At 33.3% G+C, this 23,405-nt stretch overlaps 18 non-coding genes across 18 annotated transcripts; all 18 read left to right on the forward strand.

Annotated features, from left to right (window-relative positions):
• Positions 1 to 652: 652 nt before the first annotated feature.
• On the forward strand, positions 653 to 726 carry TRNAI-AAU (transfer RNA isoleucine (anticodon AAU)). The gene has a single exon. It is a non-coding gene; the product is annotated as a tRNA-Ile (tRNA).
• A 523-nt stretch (positions 727 to 1,249) lies between these two features.
• On the forward strand, positions 1,250 to 1,323 carry TRNAI-AAU (transfer RNA isoleucine (anticodon AAU)). Its single transcript has one exon. It is a non-coding gene; the product is annotated as a tRNA-Ile (tRNA).
• Positions 1,324 to 4,746: 3,423 nt separating this feature from the next.
• Positions 4,747 to 4,820, forward strand: TRNAI-AAU (transfer RNA isoleucine (anticodon AAU)). The gene has a single exon. It is a non-coding gene; the product is annotated as a tRNA-Ile (tRNA).
• Positions 4,821 to 5,343: 523 nt separating this feature from the next.
• On the forward strand, positions 5,344 to 5,417 carry TRNAI-AAU (transfer RNA isoleucine (anticodon AAU)). Its single transcript has one exon. It is a non-coding gene; the product is annotated as a tRNA-Ile (tRNA).
• A 1,114-nt stretch (positions 5,418 to 6,531) lies between these two features.
• Positions 6,532 to 6,605, forward strand: TRNAI-AAU (transfer RNA isoleucine (anticodon AAU)). Its single transcript has one exon. It is a non-coding gene; the product is annotated as a tRNA-Ile (tRNA).
• Positions 6,606 to 7,387: 782 nt separating this feature from the next.
• On the forward strand, positions 7,388 to 7,461 carry TRNAI-AAU (transfer RNA isoleucine (anticodon AAU)). Its single transcript has one exon. It is a non-coding gene; the product is annotated as a tRNA-Ile (tRNA).
• A 523-nt stretch (positions 7,462 to 7,984) lies between these two features.
• Positions 7,985 to 8,058, forward strand: TRNAI-AAU (transfer RNA isoleucine (anticodon AAU)). Its single transcript has one exon. It is a non-coding gene; the product is annotated as a tRNA-Ile (tRNA).
• A 782-nt stretch (positions 8,059 to 8,840) lies between these two features.
• TRNAI-AAU (transfer RNA isoleucine (anticodon AAU)) lies at positions 8,841 to 8,914 on the forward strand. The gene has a single exon. It is a non-coding gene; the product is annotated as a tRNA-Ile (tRNA).
• Positions 8,915 to 9,437: 523 nt separating this feature from the next.
• TRNAI-AAU (transfer RNA isoleucine (anticodon AAU)) lies at positions 9,438 to 9,511 on the forward strand. Its single transcript has one exon. It is a non-coding gene; the product is annotated as a tRNA-Ile (tRNA).
• A 517-nt stretch (positions 9,512 to 10,028) lies between these two features.
• On the forward strand, positions 10,029 to 10,102 carry TRNAI-AAU (transfer RNA isoleucine (anticodon AAU)). Its single transcript has one exon. It is a non-coding gene; the product is annotated as a tRNA-Ile (tRNA).
• A 3,426-nt stretch (positions 10,103 to 13,528) lies between these two features.
• On the forward strand, positions 13,529 to 13,602 carry TRNAI-AAU (transfer RNA isoleucine (anticodon AAU)). Its single transcript has one exon. It is a non-coding gene; the product is annotated as a tRNA-Ile (tRNA).
• A 1,379-nt stretch (positions 13,603 to 14,981) lies between these two features.
• Positions 14,982 to 15,055, forward strand: TRNAI-AAU (transfer RNA isoleucine (anticodon AAU)). The gene has a single exon. It is a non-coding gene; the product is annotated as a tRNA-Ile (tRNA).
• A 1,120-nt stretch (positions 15,056 to 16,175) lies between these two features.
• On the forward strand, positions 16,176 to 16,249 carry TRNAI-AAU (transfer RNA isoleucine (anticodon AAU)). Its single transcript has one exon. It is a non-coding gene; the product is annotated as a tRNA-Ile (tRNA).
• A 1,379-nt stretch (positions 16,250 to 17,628) lies between these two features.
• TRNAI-AAU (transfer RNA isoleucine (anticodon AAU)) lies at positions 17,629 to 17,702 on the forward strand. Its single transcript has one exon. It is a non-coding gene; the product is annotated as a tRNA-Ile (tRNA).
• Positions 17,703 to 19,081: 1,379 nt separating this feature from the next.
• TRNAI-AAU (transfer RNA isoleucine (anticodon AAU)) lies at positions 19,082 to 19,155 on the forward strand. Its single transcript has one exon. It is a non-coding gene; the product is annotated as a tRNA-Ile (tRNA).
• Positions 19,156 to 20,275: 1,120 nt separating this feature from the next.
• Positions 20,276 to 20,349, forward strand: TRNAI-AAU (transfer RNA isoleucine (anticodon AAU)). The gene has a single exon. It is a non-coding gene; the product is annotated as a tRNA-Ile (tRNA).
• Positions 20,350 to 22,584: 2,235 nt separating this feature from the next.
• On the forward strand, positions 22,585 to 22,658 carry TRNAI-AAU (transfer RNA isoleucine (anticodon AAU)). Its single transcript has one exon. It is a non-coding gene; the product is annotated as a tRNA-Ile (tRNA).
• Positions 22,659 to 23,181: 523 nt separating this feature from the next.
• Positions 23,182 to 23,255, forward strand: TRNAI-AAU (transfer RNA isoleucine (anticodon AAU)). The gene has a single exon. It is a non-coding gene; the product is annotated as a tRNA-Ile (tRNA).
• The last annotated feature ends 150 nt before the right edge of the window (positions 23,256 to 23,405 follow it).

A 23,405-nucleotide genomic window follows, 5' to 3' on the forward strand; every position in this document is an offset into this window, starting at 1 on the left:
AAAGTGCCTTGAACATCCATTAATGGTTCAAAGTTCTAACACTAAGTAATTAATCTGCCATTTATTACAAGTAATTTAGGAAAGTCTAGTTTTGATTTTTTGATAATGCTTAAAGACACCATGAATGTAAACAGCTGAATATAAGATTTCCATCTATCTCGGATTAACAATCAGTAGCACTTCATCATCTGTTATTTCTTCAGTAGTATGCTATAAATATAGTAAGCCTATTATCTGATTCTGTTAGAACATGAAGTTAAAAATGCCAAGAACATACTTTCTACCACTCTCCAAGCAAACACTTAACGCTGCTTTAATGTTGAAATAAATGCATTTTCTTCTGTATCTTGTTTAAATCTATATTTCCTTTGAGCAGAAGCTGATAGAATGAGTAGATGAATTAATTTAATATAGATGATGAACTGTTATTTATTGCTAAACCACATGGAAAATACATTAATGGTTCTAAGTTTTAACACTAAGAATGAAAATCTCATTTGTATTGATTTTTTTGTGATATTTGTTTCTTCATGTCGATAATATATAAATATACCTTATGGGTAAACAGCTGAAAATAAGCTTTCAAACTATCTGGGGTTCACTGACATTAGCAGTTCTTCATATGCTTGTCCCCCAGCCCAGCACGAACAGCGGCCTGTTAGCTCAGTTGGTTAGAGCGTGGTGCTAATAACGCCAAGGTCACAGGTTCGATCCCTGTACAGGCCAAGTTTCTGTGTTAAATAAAAGATGCTTTTTCTTCTGTCTCTTTGTTATCTGTATATCTCTTTGGAGCAAGAGCTGCTAGAATCATTAGTTGAATCAATTTGATATAGATGTGGAATTATATATTAATGTTAAAGTGCCTTGAACATCCATTAATGGTTGTAAGTTCTAACACTAAGTAACTAAATCTCTCATTTATTACAAGCATTTTCTTCTGTCTGATGTTTATCTCTATATTTCCTTTGAGCAGAAGCTGATAGAATGAGTAGATGAATTAATTTAATATAGATGATAAACTGTTATTTATTGCTAAACCACATAGAAAATACATTAATGGTTCTAAGTTTTAACACTAAGAATGAAAATCTCATTTGTATTGATTTTTTTGTGATATTTGTTTCTTCATGTCGATAATATATAAATATACCTTATGGGTAAACAGCTGAAAATAAGCTTTCAAACTATCTGGGGTTCACTGACATTGGCAATTCTTCATATGCTTGTCCCCCAGCCCAGCACGAACGGCGGCCTGTTAGCTCAGTTGGTTAGAGCGTGGTGCTAATAACGCCAAGGTCACAGGTTCGATCCCTGTACAGGCCAAGTTTCTGTGTTCAAAAAAAGATGCTTTTTCTTGTGTCTCTTTGTTAACTGTATATCTCTTTGGAGCAAGAGCTGCTAGAATCATTAGTTGAATCAATTTGATATAGATGTGGAATTATATATTAATGTTAAAGTGCCTTGAACATCCATTAATGGTTGTAAGTTCTAACACTAAGTAACTAAATCTCTCATTTATTACAAGCATTTTCTTCTGTCTGATGTTTATCTCTATATTTCCTTTGAGCAGGAGCTGATAGAATGAGTAGATGAATTAATTTAATATAGATAATGAACTGTTATTTATTGCTAAACCACATAGAACATACATTAATGGTTCTAAGTTTTAACACTAAGAATGAAAATCTCATTTGTATTGATTTTTTTGTGATATTTGTTTCTTCATGTCGATAATATATAAATATACCTTATGGGTAAACAGCTGAAAATAAGCTTTCAAACTATCTGGGGTTCACTGACATTCGCAGTTCTGCATATGCTTGTCCCCCAGCACAGCACGAACGGCGGCCTGTTAGCTCAGTTGGTTAGAGCGTGGTGCTAATAATGCCAAGGTCACAGGTTCGATCCCTGTACAGGCCAAGTTTCTGTGTTAAAAAAAAGATGCTTTTTCTTGTGTCTCTTTGTTAACTGTATATCTCTTTGGAGCAAGAGCTGCTAGTAGTTGAATCAATTTGATATAGATGTGGAATTATATATTAATGTTAAAGTGCCTTGAACATCCATTAATGGTTGTAAGTTCTAACACTAAGTAACTAAATCTCTCATTTATTACAAGCATTTCCTTCTGTCTGATGTTTATCTCTATATTTCCTTTGAGCAGAAGCTGATAGAATGAGTAGATGAATTAATTTAATATAGATGATAAACTGTTATTTATTGCTAAACCACATAGAAAATACATTAATGGTTCTAAGTTTTAACACTAAGAATGAAAATCTCATTTGTATTGATTTTTTTGTGATATTTGTTTCTTCATGTCGATAATATATAAATATACCTTATGGGTAAACAGCTGAAAATAAGCTTTCAAACTATCTGGGGTTCACTGACATTAGCAATTCTTCATATGCTTGTCCCCCAGCCCAGCACAAACGGTGGCCTGTTAGCTCAGTTGGTTAGAGCGTGGTGTTAATAACGCCAAGGTCACAGGTTCGATCCCTGTACAGGCCAAGTTTCTGTGTTCAATAAAAGATGCTTTTTCTTGTGTCTCTTTGTTATCTGTATATCTCTTTGGAGCAAGAGCTGCTAGAATGATTAGTTGAATCAATTTGATATAGATGTGGAATTATATATTAATGTTAAAGTGCCTTGAACATCCATTAATGGTTCAAAGTTCTAACACTAAGTAATTAATCTCCCATTTATTACAAGTAATTAAGGAAAGTCTAGTTTTGATTTTTTGATAATGCTTAAAGACACCATGAATGTAAACAGCTGAATATAAGATTTCCATCTATCTCGGGTTAACAATCAGTAGCACTTCATCATCTGTTATTTCTTCAGTAGTATGCTATAAATATAGTAAGCCTATTATCTGATTCTGTTAGAACATGAAGTTAAAAATGCCAAGAACATACTTTCTACCACTCTCCAAGCAAACACTTAACGCTGCTTTAATGTTGAAATAAATGCATTTTCTTCTGTATCTTGTTTAAATCTATATTTCCTTTGAGCAGAAGCTGATAGAATGAGTAGATGAATTAATTTAATATAGATGATGAACTGTTATTTATTGCTAAACCACATGGAAAATACATTAATAGTTCTAAGTTTTAACACTAAGAATGAAAATCTCATTTGTATTGATTATTTTGTGATATTTGTTTCTTCATGTCGATAATATATAAATATACCTTATGGGTAAACAGCTGAAAATAAGCTTTCAAACTATCTGGGGTTCACTGACATTAGCAATTCTTCATATGCTTGTCCCCCAGCCCAGCACGAACGGCGGCCTGTTAGCTCAGTTGGTTAGAGCGTGGTGCTAATAACGCCAATGTCACAGGTTCGATCCCTGTACAGGCCAAGTTTCTGTGTTAAATAAAAGAAGCTTTTTCTTCTGTCTCTTTGTTATCTGTATATCTCTTTGGAGCAAGAGCTGCTAGAATCATTAGTTGAATCAATTTGATATAGATGTGGAATTATATATTAATGTTAAAGTGCCTTGAACATCCATTAATGGTTGTAAGTTCTAACACTAAGTAACTAAATCTCTCATTTATTACAAGCATTTTCTTCTGTCTGATGTTTATCTCTATATTTCCTTTGAGCAGGAGCTGATAGAATGAGTAGATGAATTAATTTAATATAGATGATGAACTGTTATTTATTGCTACACCACATGGAAAATACATTAATGGTTCTAAGTTTTAACACTAAGATTGAAAATCTCATTTGTATTGATTTTTTTGTGATATTTGTTTCTTCATGTCGATAATATATAAATATACCTTATGGGTAAACAGCTGAAAATAAGCTTTCAAACTATCTGGGGTTCACTGACATTAGCAATTCTTCATATGCTTGTCCCCCAGCCCAGCACGAACGGCGGCCTGTTAGCTCAGTTGGTTAGAGCGTGGTGCTAATAACGCCAAGGTCACAGGTTCGATCCCTGTGCAGGCCAAGTTTCTGTGTTCAATAAAAGATGCTTTTTCTTGTGTCTCTTTGTTATCTGTATATCTCTTTGGAGCAAGAGCTGCTAGAATGATTAGTTGAATCAATTTGATATAGATGTGGAATTATATATTAATGTTAAAGTGCCTTGAACATCCATTAATGGTTCAAAGTTCTAACACTAAGTAATTAATCTCCCATTTATTACAAGTAATTTAGGAAAGTCTAGTTTTGATTTTTTGATAATGCTTAAAGACACCATGAATGTAAACAGCTGAATATAAGATTTCCATCTATCTCGGGTTAACAATCAGTAGCACTTCATCATCTGTTATTTCTTCAGTAGTATGCTATAAATATAGTAAGCCTATTATCTGATTCTGTTAGAACATGAAGTTAAAAATGCCAAGAACATACTTTCTACCACTCTCCAAGCAAACACTTAACGCTGCTTTAATGTTGAAATAAATGCATTTTCTTCTGTATCTTGTTTAAATCTATATTTCCTTTGAGCAGAAGCTGATAGAATGAGTAGATGAATTAATTTAATATAGATGATGAACTGTTATTTATTGCTAAACCACATAGAACATACATTAATGGTTCTAAGTTTTAACACTAAGAATGAAAATCTCATTTGTATTGATTTTTTTGTGATATTTGTTTCTTCATGTCGATAATATATAAATATACCTTATGGGTAAACAGCTGAAAATAAGCTTTCAAACTATCTGGGGTTCACTGACATTAGCAGTTCTTCATATGCTTGTCCCCCAGCCCAGCACGAACAGCGGCCTGTTAGCTCAGTTGGTTAGAGCGTGGTGCTAATAACGCCAAGGTCACAGGTTCGATCCCTGTACAGGCCAAGTTTCTGTGTTAAATAAAAGATGCTTTTTCTTCTGTCTCTTTGTTAACTGTATATCTCTTTGGAGCAAGAGCTGCTAGAATCATTAGTTGAATCAATTTGATATAGATGTGGAATTATATATTAATGTTAAAGTGCCTTGAACATCCATTAATGGTTGTAAGTTCTAACACTAAGTAACTAAATCTCTCATTTATTACAAGCATTTTCTTCTGTCTGATGTTTATCTCTATATTTCCTTTGAGCAGGAGCTGATAGAATGAGTAGATGAATTAATTTAATATAGATGATGAACTGTTATTTATTGCTAAACCACATAGAACATACATTAATGGTTCTAAGTTTTAACACTAAGAATGAAAATCTCATTTGTATTGATTTTTTTGTGATATTTGTTTCTTCATGTCGATAATATATAAATATACCTTATGGGTAAACAGCTGAAAATAAGCTTTCAAACTATCTGGGGTTCACTGACATTAGCAGTTCTTCATATGCTTGTCCCCCAGCCCAGCACGAACAGCGGCCTGTTAGCTCAGTTGGTTAGAGCGTGGTGCTAATAACGCCAAGGTCACAGGTTCGATCCCTGTACAGGCCAAGTTTCTGTGTTAAATAAAAGATGCTTTTTCTTCTGTCTCTTTGTTATCTGTATATCTCTTTGGAGCAAGAGCTGCTAGAATCATTAGTTGAATCAATTTGATATAGATGTGGAATTATATATTAATGTTAAAGTGCCTTGAACATCCATTAATGGTTGTAAGTTCTAACACTAAGTAACTAAATCTCTCATTTATTACAAGCATTTTCTTCTGTCTGATGTTTATCTCTATATTTCCTTTGAGCAGGAGCTGATAGAATGAGTAGATGAATTAATTTAATATAGATGATGAACTGTTATTTATTGCTAAACCACATGGAAAATACATTAATGGTTCTAAGTTTTAACACTAAGATTGAAAATCTCATTTGTATTGATTTTTTTGTGATATTTGTTTCTTCATGTCGATAATATATAAATATACCTTATGGGTAAACAGCTGAAAATAAGCTTTCAAACTATCTGGGGTTCACTGACATTAGCAGTTCTGCATATGCTTGTCCCCCAGCACAGCACGAACGGCGGCCTGTTAGCTCAGTTGGTTAGAGCGTGGTGCTAATAACGCCAAGGTCACAGGTTCGATCCCTGTACAGGGCAAGTTTCTGTGTTAAAAAAAAGATGCTTTTTCTTGTGTCTCTTTGTTAACTGTATATCTCTTTGGAGCAAGAGCTACTAGTAGTTGAATCAATTTGATATAGATGTGGAATTATATATTAATGTTAAAGTGCCTTGAACATCCATTAATGGTTGTAAGTTCTAACACTAAGTAACTAAATCTCTCATTTATTACAAGCATTTTCTTCTGTCTGATGTTTATCTCTATATTTCCTTTGAGCAGGAGCTGATAGAATGAGTAGATGAATTAATTTAATATAGATGATGAACTGTTATTTATTGCTAAACCACATGGAAAATACAAAAAATTTTCTAAGTTTTAACACTAAGATTGAAAATCTCATTTGTATTGATTTTTTTGTGATATTTGTTTCTTCATGTCGATAATATATAAATATACCTTATGGGTAAACAGCTGAAAATAAGCTTTCAAACTATCTGGGGTTCACTGACATTAGCAATTCTTCAAATGCTTGTCCCCCAGCCCAGCACGAACAGCGGCCTGTTAGCTCAGTTGGTTAGAGCGTGGTGCTAATAACGCCAAGGTCACAGGTTCGATCCCTGTACAGGCCAAGTTTCTGTGTTAAATAAAAGATGCTTTTTCTTCTGTCTCTTTGTTATCTGTATATCTCTTTGGAGCAAGAGCTGCTAGAATCATTAGTTGAATCAATTTGATATAGATGTGGAATTATATATTAATGTTAAAGTGCCTTGAACACCCATTAATGGTTCAAAGTTCTAACACTAAGTAATTAATCTCCCATTTATTACAAGTAATTTAGGAAAGTCTAGTTTTGATTTTTTGATAATGCTTAAAGACACCATGAATGTAAACAGCTGAATATAAGATTTCCATCTATCTCGGGTTAACAATCAGTAGCACTTCATCATCTGTTATTTCTTCAGTAGTATGCTATAAATATAGTAAGCCTATTATCTGATTCTGTTAGAACATGAAGTTAAAAATGCCAAGAACATACTTTCGACCACTCTCCAAGCAAACACTTAACGCTGCTTTAATGTTGAAATAAATGCATTTTCTTCTGTATCTTGTTTAAATCTATATTTCCTTTGAGCAGAAGCTGATAGAATGAGTAGATGAATTAATTTAATATAGATGATGAACTGTTATTTATTGCTAAACCACATGGAAAATACATTAATGGTTCTAAGTTTTAACACTAAGAATGAAAATCTCATTTGTATTGATTTTTTTGTGATATTTGTTTCTTCATGTCGATAATATATAAATATACCTTATGGGTAAACAGCTGAAAAAAGGCTTTCAAACTATCTGGGGTTCACTGACATTACCACTTCTTCATATGCTTGTCCCCCAGCCCAGCATGAACAGCGGCCTGTTAGCTCAGTTGGTTAGAGCGTGGTGCTAATAACGCCAAGGTCACAGGTTCGATCCCTGTACAGGCCAAGTTTCTGTGTTAAATAAAAGATGCTTTTTCTTCTGTCTCTTTGTTATCTGTATATCTCTTTGGAGCAAGAGCTGCTAGAATCATTAGTTGAATCAATTTGATATAGATGTGGAATTATATATTAATGTTAAAGTGCCTTGAACATCCATTAATGGTTGTAAGTTCTAACACTAAGTAACTAAATCTCTCATTTATTACAAGCATTTTCTTCTGTCTGATGTTTATCTCTATATTTCCTTTGAGCAGAAGCTGATAGAATGAGTAGATGAATTAATTTAATATAGATGATAAACTGTTATTTATTGCTAAACCACATAGAAAATACATTAATGGTTCTAAGTTTTAACACTAAGAATGAAAATCTCATTTGTATTGATTTTTTTGTGATATTTGTTTCTTCATGTCGATAATATATAAATATACCTTATGGGTAAACAGCTGAAAATAAGCTTACAAACTATCTGGGGTTCACTGACATTTGCAATTCTTCATATGCTTGTCCCCCAGCCCAGCACGAACGGCGGCCTGTTAGCTCAGTTGGTTAGAGCGTGGTGCTAATAACGCCAAGGTCACAGGTTCGATCCCTGTACAGGCCAAGTTTCTGTGGTCAATAAAAGATGCTTTTTCTTGTGTCTCTTTGTTATCTGTATATCTCTTTGGAGCAAGAGCTGCTAGAATGATTAGTTGAATCAATTTGATATAGATGTGGAATTATATATTAATGTTAAAGTGCCTTGAACATCCATTAATGGTTCAAAGTTCTAACACTAAGTAATTAATCTCCCATTTATTACAAGTAATTTAGGAAAGTCTAGTTTTGATTTTTTGATAATGCTTAAAGACACCATGAATGTAAACAGCTGAATATAAGATTTCCATCTATCTCGGGTTAACAATCAGTAGCACTTCATCATCTGTTATTTCTTCAGTAGTATGCTATAAATATAGTAAGCCTATTATCTGATTCTGTTAGAACATGAAGTTAAAAATGCCAAGAACATACTTTCTACCACTCTCCAAGCAAACACTTAACGCTGCTTTAATGTTGAAATAGATGCATTTTCTTCTGTCTGATGTTTATCTCTATATTTCCTTTGAGCAGGAGCTGATAGAATGAGTAGATGAATTAATTTAATATAGATGATGAACTGTTATTTAGTGCTAAACCACATGGAAAATACATTAATGGTTCTAAGTTTTAACACTAAGATTGAAAATCTCATTTGTATTGATTTTTTTGTGATATTTGTTTCTTCATGTCGATAATATATAAATATACCTTATGGGTAAACAGCTGAAAATAAGCTTTCAAACTATCTGGGGTTCACTGACATTAGCAATTCTTCATATGCTTGTCCCCCAGCCCAGCACGAGCGGCGGCCTGTTAGCTCAGTTGGTTAGAGCGTGGTGCTAATAACGCCAAGGTCACAGGTTCGATCCCTGTACAGGCCAAGTTTCTGTGTTAAATAAACGATGCTTTTTCTTCTGTCTCTTTGTTATCTGTATATCTCTTTGGAGCAAGAGCTGCTAGAATCATTAGTTGAATCAATTTGATATAGATGTGGAATTATATATTAATGTTAAAGTGCCTTGAACATCCATTAATGGTTGTAAGTTCTAACACTAAGTAACTAAATCTCTCATTTATTACAAGCATTTTTTTCTGTCTGATGTTTATCTCTATATTTCCTTTGAGCAGGAGCTGATAGAATGAGTAGATGAATTAATTTAATATAGATGATGAACTGTTATTTATTGCTAAACCACATAGAACATACATTAATGGTTCTAAGTTTTAACACTAAGAATGAAAATCTCATTTGTATTGATTTTTTTGTGATATTTGTTTCTTCATGTCGATAATATATAAATATACCTTATGGGTAAACAGCTGAAAATAAGCTTTCAAACTATCTGGGGTTCACTGACATTAGCAGTTCTGCATATGCTTGTCCCCCAGCACAGAACGAACGGCGGCCTGTTAGCTCAGTTGGTTAGAGCGTGGTGCTAATAACGCCAAGGTCACAGGTTCGATCCCTGTACAGGCCAAGTTTCTGTGTTAAAAAAAAGATGCTTTTTCTTGTGTCTCTTTGTTAACTGTATATCTCTTTGGAGCAAGAGCTGCTAGTAGTTGAATCAATTTGATATAGATGTGGAATTATATATTAATGTTAAAGTGCCTTGAACATCCATTAATGGTTGTAAGTTCTAACACTAAGTAACTAAATCTCTCATTTATTACAAGCATTTTCTTCTGTCTGATGTTTATCTCTATATTTCCTTTGAGCAGGAGCTGATAGAATGAGTAGATGAATTAATTTAATATAGATGATGAACTGTTATTTATTGCTAAACCACATGGAAAATACATTAATGGTTCTAAGTTTTAACACTAAGATTGAAAATCTCATTTGTATTGATTTTTTTGTGATATTTGTTTCTTCATGTCGATAATATATAAATATACCTTATGGGTAAACAGCTGAAAATAAGCTTTCAAACTATCTGGGGTTCACTGACATTCGCAATTCTTCATATGCTTGTCCCCCAGCCCAGCACGAACAGCGGCCTGTTAGCTCAGTTGGTTAGAGCGTGGTGCTAATAACGCCAAGGTCACAGGTTCGATCCCTGTACAGGCCAAGTTTCTGTGTTAAATAAAAGATGCTTTTTCTTGTGTCTCTTTGTTATCTGTATATCTCTTTGGAGCAAGAGCTGCTAGAATCATTAGTTGAATCAATTTGATATAGATGTGGAATTATATATTAATGTTAAAGTGCCTTGAACACCCATTAATGGTTCAAAGTTCTAACACTAAGTAATTAATCTCCCATTTATTACAAGTAATTTAGGAAAGTCTAGTTTTGATTTTTTGATAATGCTTAAAGACACCATGAATGTAAACAGCTGAATATAAGATTTCCATCTATCTCGGGTTAACAATCAGTAGCACTTCATCATCTGTTATTTCTTCAGTAGTATGCTATAAATATAGTAAGCCTATTATCTGATTCTGTTAGAACATGAAGTTAAAAATGCCAAGAACATACTTTCTACCACTCTCCAAGCAAACACTTAACGCTGCTTTAATGTTGAAATAGATGCATTTTCTTCTGTATCTTGTTTAAATCTATATTTCCTTTGAGCAGAAGCTGATAGAATGAGTAGATGAATTAATTTAATATAGATTATGAACTGTTATTTATTGCTAAACCACATGGAAAATACATTAATGGTTCTAAGTTTTAACACTAAGATTGAAAATCTCATTTGTATTGATTTTTTTGTGATATTTGTTTCTTCATGTCGATAATATATAAATATACCTTATGGGTAAACAGCTGAAAATAAGCTTTCAAACTATCTGGGGTTCACTGACATTACCACTTCTTCATATGCTTGTCCCCCAGCCCAGCACGAACAGCGGCCTGTTAGCTCATTTGGTTAGAGCGTGGTGCTAATAACGCCAAGGTCACAGGTTCGATCCCTGTACAGGCCAAGTTTCTGTGTTAAATAAAAGATGCTTTTTCTTCTGTCTCTTTGTTATCTGTATATCTCTTTGGAGCAAGAGCTGCTAGAATCATTAGTTGAATCAATTTGATATAGATGTGGAATTATATATTAATGTTAAAGTGCCTTGAACATCCATTAATGGTTGTAAGTTCTAACACTAAGTAACTAAATCTCTCATTTATTACAAGCATTTTCTTCTGTCTGATGTTTATCTCTATATTTCCTTTGAGCAGAAGCTGATAGAATGAGTAGATGAATTAATTTAATATAGATGATAAACTGTTATTTATTGCTAAACCACATAGAAAATACATTAATGGTTCTAAGTTTTAACACTAAGAATGAAAATCTCATTTGTATTGATTTTTTTGTGATATTTGTTTCTTCATGTCGATAATATATAAATATACCTTATGGGTAAACAGCTGAAAATAAGCTTTCAAACTATCTGGGGTTCACTGACATTAGCAATTCTTCATATGCTTGTCCCCCAGCCCAGCACGAACGGCGGCCTGTTAGCTCAGTTGGTTAGAGCGTGGTGCTAATAATGCCAAGGTCACAGGTTCGATCCCTGTACAGGCCAAGTTTCTGTGTTAAAAAAAAGATGCTTTTTCTTGTGTCTCTTTGTTAACTGTATATCTCTTTGGAGCAAGAGCTGCTAGAATCATTAGTTGAATCAATTTGATATAGATGTGGAATTATATATTAATGTTAAAGTGCCTTGAACATCCATTAATGGTTGTAAGTTCTAACACTAAGTAACTAAATCTCTCATTTATTACAAGCATTTTCTTCTGTCTGATGTTTATCTCTATATTTCCTTTGAGCAGGAGCTGATAGAATGAGTAGATGAATTAATTTAATATAGATGATGAACTGTTATTTATTGCTAAACCACATAGAACATACATTAATGGTTCTAAGTTTTAACACTAAGAATGAAAATCTCATTTGTATTGATTTTTTTGTGATATTTGTTTCTTCATGTCGATAATATATAAATATACCTTATGGGTAAACAGCTGAAAATAAGCTTTCAAACTATCTGGGGTTCACTGACATTAGCAATTCTTCATATGCTTGTCCCCCATGACTGTGCACACAGTGGCCTGTTAGCTCAGTTGGTTAGAGCGTGGTGCTAATAATGCCAAGGTCACAGGTTCGATCCCTGTACATGCCAGGTGTCTGAGTTAAAAGAAAGCTTTTTCTTATCTCTCATTGTTAACTGTATACCTCTTTGGAGCAAGAGCTGCTAGAAAGATTCGATTAATACATTTTATATAGATGTGGAATTACATATTAATGTTAAAGTGCCTTGAACATCCATTAATGGTTCAAAGTTCTAACACTAAGTAATTAATCTCCCATTTATTACAAGTAATTTAGGAAAGTCTAGTTTTGATTTTTTGATAATGCTTAAAGACACCATGAATGTAAACAGCTGAATATAAGATTTCCATCTATCTCGGGTTAACAATCAGTAGCACTTCATCATCTGTTATTTCTTCAGTAGTATGCTATAAATATAGTAAGCCTATTATCTGATTCTGTTAGAACATGAAGTTAAAAATGCCAAGAACATACTTTCTACCACTCTCCAAGAAAACACTTAACGCTGCTTTAATGTTGAAATAGATGCATTTTCTTCTGTATCTTGTTTAAATCTATATTTCCTTTGAGCAGAAGCTGATAGAATGAGTAGATGAATTAATTTAATATAGATGATGAACTGTTATTTATTGCTAAACCACATGGAAAATACATTAATGGTTCTAAGTTTTAACACTAAGATTGAAAATCTCATTTGTATTGATTTTTTTGTGATATTTGTTTCTTCATGTCGATAATACATAAATATACCTTATGGGTAAACAGCTGAAAATAAGCTTTCAAACTATCTGGGGTTCACTGACATTAGCAATTCTTCATATGCTTGTCCCCCAGCCCAGCACGAACGGCGGCCTGTTAGCTCAGTTGGTTAGAGCGTGGTGCTAATAACGCCAATGTCACAGGTTCGATCCCTGTACAGGCCAAGTTTCTGTGTTAAATAAAAGAAGCTTTTTCTTCTGTCTCTTTGTTATCTGTATATCTCTTTGGAGCAAGAGCTGCTAGAATCATTAGTTGAATCAATTTGATATAGATGTGGAATTATATATTAATGTTAAAGTGCCTTGAACATCCATTAATGGTTGTAAGTTCTAACACTAAGTAACTAAATCTCTCATTTATTACAAGCATTTTCTTCTGTCTGATGTTTATCTCTATATTTTCTTTGAGCAGGAGCTGATAGAATGAGTAGATGAATTAATTTAATATAGATGATGAACTGTTATTTATTGCTAAACCACATGGAAAATACATTAATGGTTCTAAGTTTTAACACTAAGATTGAAAATCTCATTTGTATTGATTTTTTTGTGATATTTGTTTCTTCATGTCGATAATATATAAATATACCTTATGGGTAAAGAGCTGAAAATAAGCTTTCAAACTATCTGGGGTTCACTGACATTAGCAATTCTTCATATGCTTGTCCCCCAGCCCAGCACGAACGGCGGCCTGTTAGCTCAGTTGGTTAGAGCGTGGTGCTAATAACGCCAAGGTCACAGGTTCGATCCCTGTACAGGCCAAGTTTCTGTGTTCAATAAAAGATGCTTTTTCTTGTGTCTCTTTGTTATCTGTATATCTCTTTGGAGCAAGAGCTGCTAGAATGATTAGTTGAATCAATTTGATATAGATGTGGAATTATATATTAATGTTAAAGTGCCTTGAACATCCATTAATGGTTCAAAGTTCTAACACTAAGTAATTAATCTGCCATTTATTACAAGTAATTTAGGAAAGTCTAGTTTTGATTTTTTGATAATGCTTAAAGACACCATGAATGTAAACAGCTGAATATAAGATTTCCATCTATCTCGGATTAACAATCAGTAGCACTTCATCATCTGTTATTTCTTCAGTAGTATGCTATAAATATAGTAAGCCTATTATCTGATTCTGTTAGAACATGAAGTTAAAAATGCCAAGAACATACTTTCTACCACTCTCCAAGCAAACACTTAACGCTGCTTTAATGTTGAAATAAATGCATTTTCTTCTGTATCTTGTTTAAATCTATATTTCCTTTGAGCAGAAGCTGATAGAATGTGTAGATGAATTAATTTAATATAGATGATGAACTGTTATTTATTGCTAAACCACATGGAAAATACATTAATGGTTCTAAGTTTTAACACTAAGAATGAAAATCTCATTTGTATTGATTTTTTTGTGATATTTGTTTCTTCATGTCGATAATATATAAATATACCTTATGGGTAAACAGCTGAAAATAAGCTTTCAAACTATCTGGGGTTCACTGACATTAGCAGTTCTTCATATGCTTGTCCCCCAGCCCAGCACGAACAGCGGCCTGTTAGCTCAGTTGGTTGGAGCGTGGTGCTAATAACGCCAAGGTCACAGGTTCGATCCCTGTACAGGCCAAGTTTCTGTGTTAAATAAAAGATGCTTTTTCTTCTGTCTCTTTGTTATCTGTATATCTCTTTGGAGCAAGAGCTGCTAGAATCATTAGTTGAATCAATTTGATATAGATGTGGAATTATATATTAATGTTAAAGTGCCTTGAACATCCATTAATGGTTGTAAGTTCTAACACTAAGTAACTAAATCTCTCATTTATTACAAGCATTTTCTTCTGTCTGATGTTTATCTCTATATTTCCTTTGAGCAGAAGCTGATAGAATGAGTAGATGAATTAATTTAATATAGATGATAAACTGTTATTTATTGCTAAACCACATAGAAAATACATTAATGGTTCTAAGTTTTAACACTAAGAATGAAAATCTCATTTGTATTGATTTTTTTGTGATATTTGTTTCTTCATGTCGATAATATATAAATATACCTTATGGGTAAACAGCTGAAAATAAGCTTTCAAACTATCTGGGGTTCACTGACATTAGCAATTCTTCATATGCTTGTCCCCCAGCCCAGCACGAACGGCGGCCTGTTAGCTCAGTTGGTTAGAGCGTGGTGCTAATAACGCCAAGGTCACAGGTTCGATCCCTGTACAGGCCAAGTTTCTGTGTTAAAAAAAAGATGCTTTTTCTTGTGTCTCTTTGTTAACTGTATATCTCTTTGGAGCAAGAGCTGCTAGAATCATTAGTTGAATCAATTTGATATAGATGTGGAATTATATCTTAATGTTAAAGTGCCTTGAACATCCATTAATGGTTGTAAGTTCTAACACTAAGTAACTAAATCTCTCATTTATTACAAGCATTTTCTTCTGTCTGATGTTTATCTCTATATTTCCTTTGAGCAGGAGCTGATAGAATGAGTAGATGAATTAATTTAATATAGATAATGAACTGTTATTTATTGCTAAACCACATAGAACATACATTAATGGTTCTAAGTTTTAACACTAAGAATGAAAATCTCATTTGTATTGATTTTTTTGTGATATTTGTTTCTTCATGTCGATAATACATAAATATACCTTATGGGTAAACAGCTGAAAATAAGCTTTCAAACTATCTGGGGTTCACTGACATTAGCAATTCTTCATATGCTTGTCCCCCAGCCCAGCACGAACGGCGGCCTGTTAGCTCAGTTGGTTAGAGCGTGGTGCTAATAACGCCAATGTCACAGGTTCGATCCCTGTACAGGCCAAGTTTCTGTGTTAAATAAAAGAAGCTTTTTCTTCTGTCTCTTTGTTATCTGTATATCTCTTTGGAGCAAGAGCTGCTAGAATCATTAGTTGAATCAATTTGATATAGATGTGGAATTATATATTAATGTTAAAGTGCCTTGAACATCCATTAATGGTTGTAAGTTCTAACACTAAGTAACTAAATCTCTCATTTATTACAAGCATTTTCTTCTGTCTGATGTTTATCTCTATATTTTCTTTGAGCAGGAGCTGATAGAATGAGTAGATGAATTAATTTAATATAGATGATGAACTGTTATTTATTGCTAAACCACATGGAAAATACATTAATGGTTCTAAGTTTTAACACTAAGATTGAAAATCTCATTTGTATTGATTTTTTTGTGATATTTGTTTCTTCATGTCGATAATATATAAATATACCTTATGGGTAAAGAGCTGAAAATAAGCTTTCAAACTATCTGGGGTTCACTGACATTAGCAATTCTTCATATGCTTGTCCCCCAGCCCAGCACGAACGGCGGCCTGTTAGCTCAGTTGGTTAGAGCGTGGTGCTAATAACGCCAAGGTCACAGGTTCGATCCCTGTACAGGCCAAGTTTCTGTGTTCAATAAAAGATGCTTTTTCTTGTGTCTCTTTGTTATCTGTATATCTCTTTGGAGCAAGAGCTGCTAGAATGATTAGTTGAATCAATTTGATATAGATGTGGAATTATATATTAATGTTAAAGTGCCTTGAACATCCATTAATGGTTCAAAGTTCTAACACTAAGTAATTAATCTCCCATTTATTACAAGTAATTAAGGAAAGTCTAGTTTTGATTTTTTGATAATGCTTAAAGACACCATGAATGTAAACAGCTGAATATAAGATTTCCATCTATCTCGGGTTAACAATCAGTAGCACTTCATCATCTGTTATTTCTTCAGTAGTATGCTATAAATATAGTAAGCCTATTATCTGATTCTGTTAGAACATGAAGTTAAAAATGCCAAGAACATACTTTCTACCACTCTCCAAGCAAACACTTAACGCTGCTTTAATGTTGAAATAAATGCATTTTCTTCTGTATCTTGTTTAAATCTATATTTCCTTTGAGCAGAAGCTGATAGAATGAGTAGATGAATTAATTTAATATAGATGATGAACTGTTATTTATTGCTAAACCACATGGAAAATACATTAATGGTTCTAAGTTTTAACACTAAGAATGAAAATCTCATTTGTATTGATTATTTTGTGATATTTGTTTCTTCATGTCGATAATATATAAATATACCTTATGGGTAAACAGCTGAAAATAAGCTTTCAAACTATCTGGGGTTCACTGACATTAGCAATTCTTCATATGCTTGTCCCCCAGCCCAGCACGAACGGCGGCCTGTTAGCTCAGTTGGTTAGAGCGTGGTGCTAATAACGCCAATGTCACAGGTTCGATCCCTGTACAGGCCAAGTTTCTGTGTTAAATAAAAGAAGCTTTTTCTTCTGTCTCTTTGTTATCTGTATATCTCTTTGGAGCAAGAGCTGCTAGAATCATTAGTTGAATCAATTTGATATAGATGTGGAATTATATATTAATGTTAAAGTGCCTTGAACATCCATTAATGGTTGTAAGTTCTAACACTAAGTAACTAAATCTCTCATTTATTACAAGCATTTTCTTCTGTCTGATGTTTATCTCTATATTTCCTTTGAGCAGAAGCTGATAGAATGAGTAGATGAATTAATTTAATATAGATGATGAACTGTTATTTATTGCTACACCACATGGAAAATACATTAATGGTTCTAAGTTTTAACACTAAGAATGAAAATCTCATTTGTATTGATTTTTTTGTGATATTTGTTTCTTCATGTCGATAATATATAAATATACCTTATGGGTAAAGAGCTGAAAATAAGCTTTCAAACTATCTGGGGTTCACTGACATTAGCAATTCTTCATATGCTTGTCCCCCAGCCCAGCACGAACGGCGGCCTGTTAGCTCAGTTGGTTAGAGCGTGGTGCTAATAACGCCAAGGTCACAGGTTCGATCCCTGTACAGGCCAAGTTTCTGTGTTCAATAAAAGATGCTTTTTCTTGTGTCTCTTTGTTATCTGTATATCTCTTTGGAGCAAGAGCTGCTAGAATGATTAGTTGAATCAATTTGATATAGATGTGGAATTATATATTAATGTTAAAGTGCCTTGAACATCCATTAATGGTTCAAAGTTCTAACACTAAGTAATTAATCTGCCATTTATTACAAGTAATTTAGGAAAGTCTAGTTTTGATTTTTTGATAATGCTTAAAGACACCATGAATGTAAACAGCTGAATATAAGATTTCCATCTATCTCGGATTAACAATCAGTAGCACTTCATCATCTGTTATTTCTTCAGTAGTATGCTATAAATATAGTAAGCCTATTATCTGATTCTGTTAGAACATGAAGTTAAAAATGCCAAGAACATACTTTCTACCACTCTCCAAGCAAACACTTAACGCTGCTTTAATGTTGAAATAAATGCATTTTCTTCTGTATCTTGTTTAAATCTATATTTCCTTTGAGCAGAAGCTGATAGAATGAGTAGATGAATTAATTTAATATAGATGATGAACTGTTATTTATTGCTAAACCACATGGAAAATACATTAATGGTTCTAAGTTTTAACACTAAGAATGAAAATCTCATTTGTATTGATTTTTTTGTGATATTTGTTTCTTCATGTCGATAATATATAAATATACCTTATGGGTAAACAGCTGAAAATAAGCTTTCAAACTATCTGGGGTTCACTGACATTAGCAGTTCTTCATATGCTTGTCCCCCAGCCCAGCACGAACAGCGGCCTGTTAGCTCAGTTGGTTGGAGCGTGGTGCTAATAACGCCAAGGTCACAGGTTCGATCCCTGTACAGGCCAAGTTTCTGTGTTAAATAAAAGATGCTTTTTCTTCTGTCTCTTTGTTATCTGTATATCTCTTTGGAGCAAGAGCTGCTAGAATCATTAGTTGAATCAATTTGATATAGATGTGGAATTATATATTAATGTTAAAGTGCCTTGAACATCCATTAATGGTTGTAAGTTCTAACACTAAGTAACTAAATCTCTCATTTATTACAAGCATTTTCTTCTGTCTGATGTTTATCTCTATATTTCCTTTGAGCAGAAGCTGATAGAATGAGTAGATGAATTAATTTAATATAGATGATAAACTGTTATTTATTGCTAAACCACATAGAAAATACATTAATGGTTCTAAGTTTTAACACTAAGAATGAAAATCTCATTTGTATTGATTTTTTTGTGATATTTGTTTCTTCATGTCGATAATATATAAATATACCTTATGGGTAAACAGCTGAAAATAAGCTTTCAAACTATCTGGGGTTCACTGACATTAGCAATTCTTCATATGCTTGTCCCCCAGCCCAGCACGAACGGCGGCCTGTTAGCTCAGTTGGTTAGAGCGTGGTGCTAATAACGCCAAGGTCACAGGTTCGATCCCTGTACAGGCCAAGTTTCTGTGTTAAAAAAAAGATGCTTTTTCTTGTGTCTCTTTGTTAACTGTATATCTCTTTGGAGCAAGAGCTGCTAGAATCATTAGTTGAATCAATTTGATATAGATGTGGAATTATATCTTAATGTTAAAGTGCCTTGAACATCCATTAATGGTTGTAAGTTCTAACACTAAGTAACTAAATCTCTCATTTATTACAAGCATTTTCTTCTGTCTGATGTTTATCTCTATATTTCCTTTGAGCAGGAGCTGATAGAATGAGTAGATGAATTAATTTAATATAGATAATGAACTGTTATTTATTGCTAAACCACATAGAACATACATTAATGGTTCTAAGTTTTAACACTAAGAATGAAAATCTCATTTGTATTGATTTTTTTGTGATATTTGTTTCTTCATGTCGATAATACATAAATATACCTTATGGGTAAACAGCTGAAAATAAGCTTTCAAACTATCTGGGGTTCACTGACATTAGCAATTCTTCATATGCTTGTCCCCCAGCCCAGCACGAACGGCGGCCTGTTAGCTCAGTTGGTTAGAGCGTGGTGCTAATAACGCCAATGTCACAGGTTCGATCCCTGTACAGGCCAAGTTTCTGTGTTAAATAAAAGAAGCTTTTTCTTCTGTCTCTTTGTTATCTGTATATCTCTTTGGAGCAAGAGCTGCTAGAATCATTAGTTGAATCAATTTGATATAGATGTGGAATTATATATTAATGTTAAAGTGCCTTGAACATCCATTAATGGTTGTAAGTTCTAACACTAAGTAACTAAATCTCTCATTTATTACAAGCATTTTCTTCTGTCTGATGTTTATCTCTATATTTTCTTTGAGCAGGAGCTGATAGAATGAGTAGATGAATTAATTTAATATAGATGATGAACTGTTATTTATTGCTAAACCACATGGAAAATACATTAATGGTTCTAAGTTTTAACACTAAGATTGAAAATCTCATTTGTATTGATTTTTTTGTGATATTTGTTTCTTCATGTCGATAATATATAAATATACCTTATGGGTAAAGAGCTGAAAATAAGCTTTCAAACTATCTGGGGTTCACTGACATTAGCAATTCTTCATATGCTTGTCCCCCAGCCCAGCACGAACGGCGGCCTGTTAGCTCAGTTGGTTAGAGCGTGGTGCTAATAACGCCAAGGTCACAGGTTCGATCCCTGTACAGGCCAAGTTTCTGTGTTCAATAAAAGATGCTTTTTCTTGTGTCTCTTTGTTATCTGTATATCTCTTTGGAGCAAGAGCTGCTAGAATGATTAGTTGAATCAATTTGATATAGATGTGGAATTATATATTAATGTTAAAGTGCCTTGAACATCCATTAATGGTTCAAAGTTCTAACACTAAGTAATTAATCTCCCATTTATTACAAGTAATTAAGGAAAGTCTAGTTTTGATTTTTTGATAATGCTTAAAGACACCATGAATGTAAACAGCTGAATATAAGATTTCCATCTATCTCGGGTTAACAATCAGTAGCACTTCATCATCTGTTATTTCTTCAGTAGTATGCTATAAATATAGTAAGCCTATTATCTGATTCTGTTAGAACATGAAGTTAAAAATGCCAAGAACATACTTTCTACCACTCTCCAAGCAAACACTTAACGCTGCTTTAATGTTGAAATAAATGCATTTTCTTCTGTATCTTGTTTAAATCTATATTTCCTTTGAGCAGAAGCTGATAGAATGAGTAGATGAATTAATTTAATATAGATGATGAACTGTTATTTATTGCTAAACCACATGGAAAATACATTAATGGTTCTAAGTTTTAACACTAAGAATGAAAATCTCATTTGTATTGATTATTTTGTGATATTTGTTTCTTCATGTCGATAATATATAAATATACCTTATGGGTAAACAGCTGAAAATAAGCTTTCAAACTATCTGGGGTTCACTGACATTAGCAATTCTTCATATGCTTGTCCCCCAGCCCAGCACGAACGGCGGCCTGTTAGCTCAGTTGGTTAGAGCGTGGTGCTAATAACGCCAATGTCACAGGTTCGATCCCTGTACAGGCCAAGTTTCTGTGTTAAATAAAAGAAGCTTTTTCTTCTGTCTCTTTGTTATCTGTATATCTCTTTGGAGCAAGAGCTGCTAGAATCATTAGTTGAATCAATTTGATATAGATGTGGAATTATATATTAATGTTAAAGTGCCTTGAACATCCATTAATGGTTGTAAGTTCTAACACTAAGTAACTAAATCTCTCATTTATTACAAGCATTTTCTTCTGTCTGATGTTTATCTCTATATTTCCTTTGAGCAGAAGCTGATAGAATGAGTAGATGAATTAATTTAATATAGATGATGAACTGTTATTTATTGCTACACCACATGGAAAATACATTAATGGTTCTAAGTTTTAACACTAAGATTGAAAATCTCATTTGTATTGATTTTTTTGTGATATTTGTTTCTTCATGTCGATAATATATAAATATACCTTATGGGTAAACAGCTGAAAATAAGCTTTCAAACTATCTGGGGTTCACTGACATTAGCAATTCTTCATATGCGTGTCCCCCAGCCCAGCACGAACGGCGGCCTGTTAGCTCAGTTGGTTAGAGCGTGGTGCCAATAACGCCAAGGTCACAGGTTCGATCCCTGTACAGGCCAAGTTTCTGTGGTCAATAAAAGATGCTTTTTCTTGTGTCTCTTTGTTATCTGTATATCTCTTTGGAGCAAGAGCTGCTAGAATGATTAGTTGCATCAATTTGATATAGATGTGGAATTATATATTAATGTTAAAGTGCCTTGAACATCCATTAATGGTTCAAAGTTCTAACACTAAGTAATTAATCTCCCATTTATTACAAGTAATTTAGGAAAGTCTAGTTTTGATTTTTTGATAATGCTTAAAGACACCATGAATGTAAACAGCTGAATATAAGATTTCCATCTATCTCGGGTTAACAATCAGTAGCACTTCATCATCTGTTATTTCTTCAGTAGTATGCTATAAATATAGTAAGCCTATTATCTGATTCTGTTAGAACATGAAGTTAAAAATGCCAAGAACATACTTTCTACCACTCTCCAAGCAAACACTTAACGCTGCTTTAATGTTGAAATAAATGCATTTTCTTCTGTATCTTGTTTAAATCTATATTTCCTTTGAGCAGAAGCTGATAGAATGAGTAGATGAATTAATTTAATATAGATGATGAACTGTTATTTATTGCTAAACCACATGGAAAATACATTAATGGTTCTAAGTTTTAACACTAAGAATGAAAATCTCATTTGTATTGATTTTTTTGTGATATTTGTTTCTTCATGTCGATAATATATAAATATACCTTATGGGTAAACAGCTGAAAATAAGCTTTCAAACTATCTGGGGTTCACTGACATTACCAATTCTTCATATGCTTGTCCCCCAGCCCAGCATGAACGGCGGCCTGTTAGCTCAGTTGGTTAGAGCGTGGTGCTAATAACGCCAAGGTCACAGGTTCGATCCCTGTACAGGCCAAGTTTCTGTGTTAAATAAAAGATGCTTTTTCTTCTGTTTCTTTGTTATCTGTATATCTCTTTGGAGCAAGAGCTGCTAGAATCATTAGTTGAATCAATTTGATATAGATGTGGAATTATATATTAATGTTAAAGTGCCTTGAACATCCATTAATGGTTGTAAGTTCTAACACTAAGTAACTAAATCTCTCATTTATTAGAAGCATTTTCTTCTGTCTGATGTTTATCTCTATATTTCCTTTGAGCAGAAGCTGATAGAATGAGTAGATGAATTAATTTAATATAGATGATAAACTGTTATTTATTGCTAAACCACATAGAAAATACATTAATGGTTCTAAGTTTTAACACTAAGAATGAAAATCTCATTTGTATTGATTTTTTTGTGATATTTGTTTCTTCATGTCGATAATATATAAATATACCTTATGGGTAAACAGCTGAAAATAAGCTTTCAAACTATCTGGGCTTCACTGACATTCGCAATTCTTCATATGCTTGTCCCCCAGGCCAGCACGAACGGCGGCCTGTTAGCTCAGTTGGTTAGAGCGTGGTGCTAATAACGCCAAGGTCACAGGTTCGATCCCTGTACAGGCCAAGTTTCTGTGTTAAAAAAAAGATGCTTTTTCTTGTGTCTCTTTGTTAACTGTATATCTCTTTGGAGCAAGAGCTGCTAGAATCATTAGTTGAATCAATTTGATATAGATGTGGAATTATATATTAATGTTAAAGTGCCTTGAACATCCAT

Source organism: Triturus cristatus, chromosome 5_1 (genome assembly GCF_964204655.1).
Source record: "Triturus cristatus chromosome 5_1, aTriCri1.1, whole genome shotgun sequence".
Classification (NCBI taxonomy): domain Eukaryota; kingdom Metazoa; phylum Chordata; class Amphibia; order Caudata; family Salamandridae; genus Triturus; species Triturus cristatus.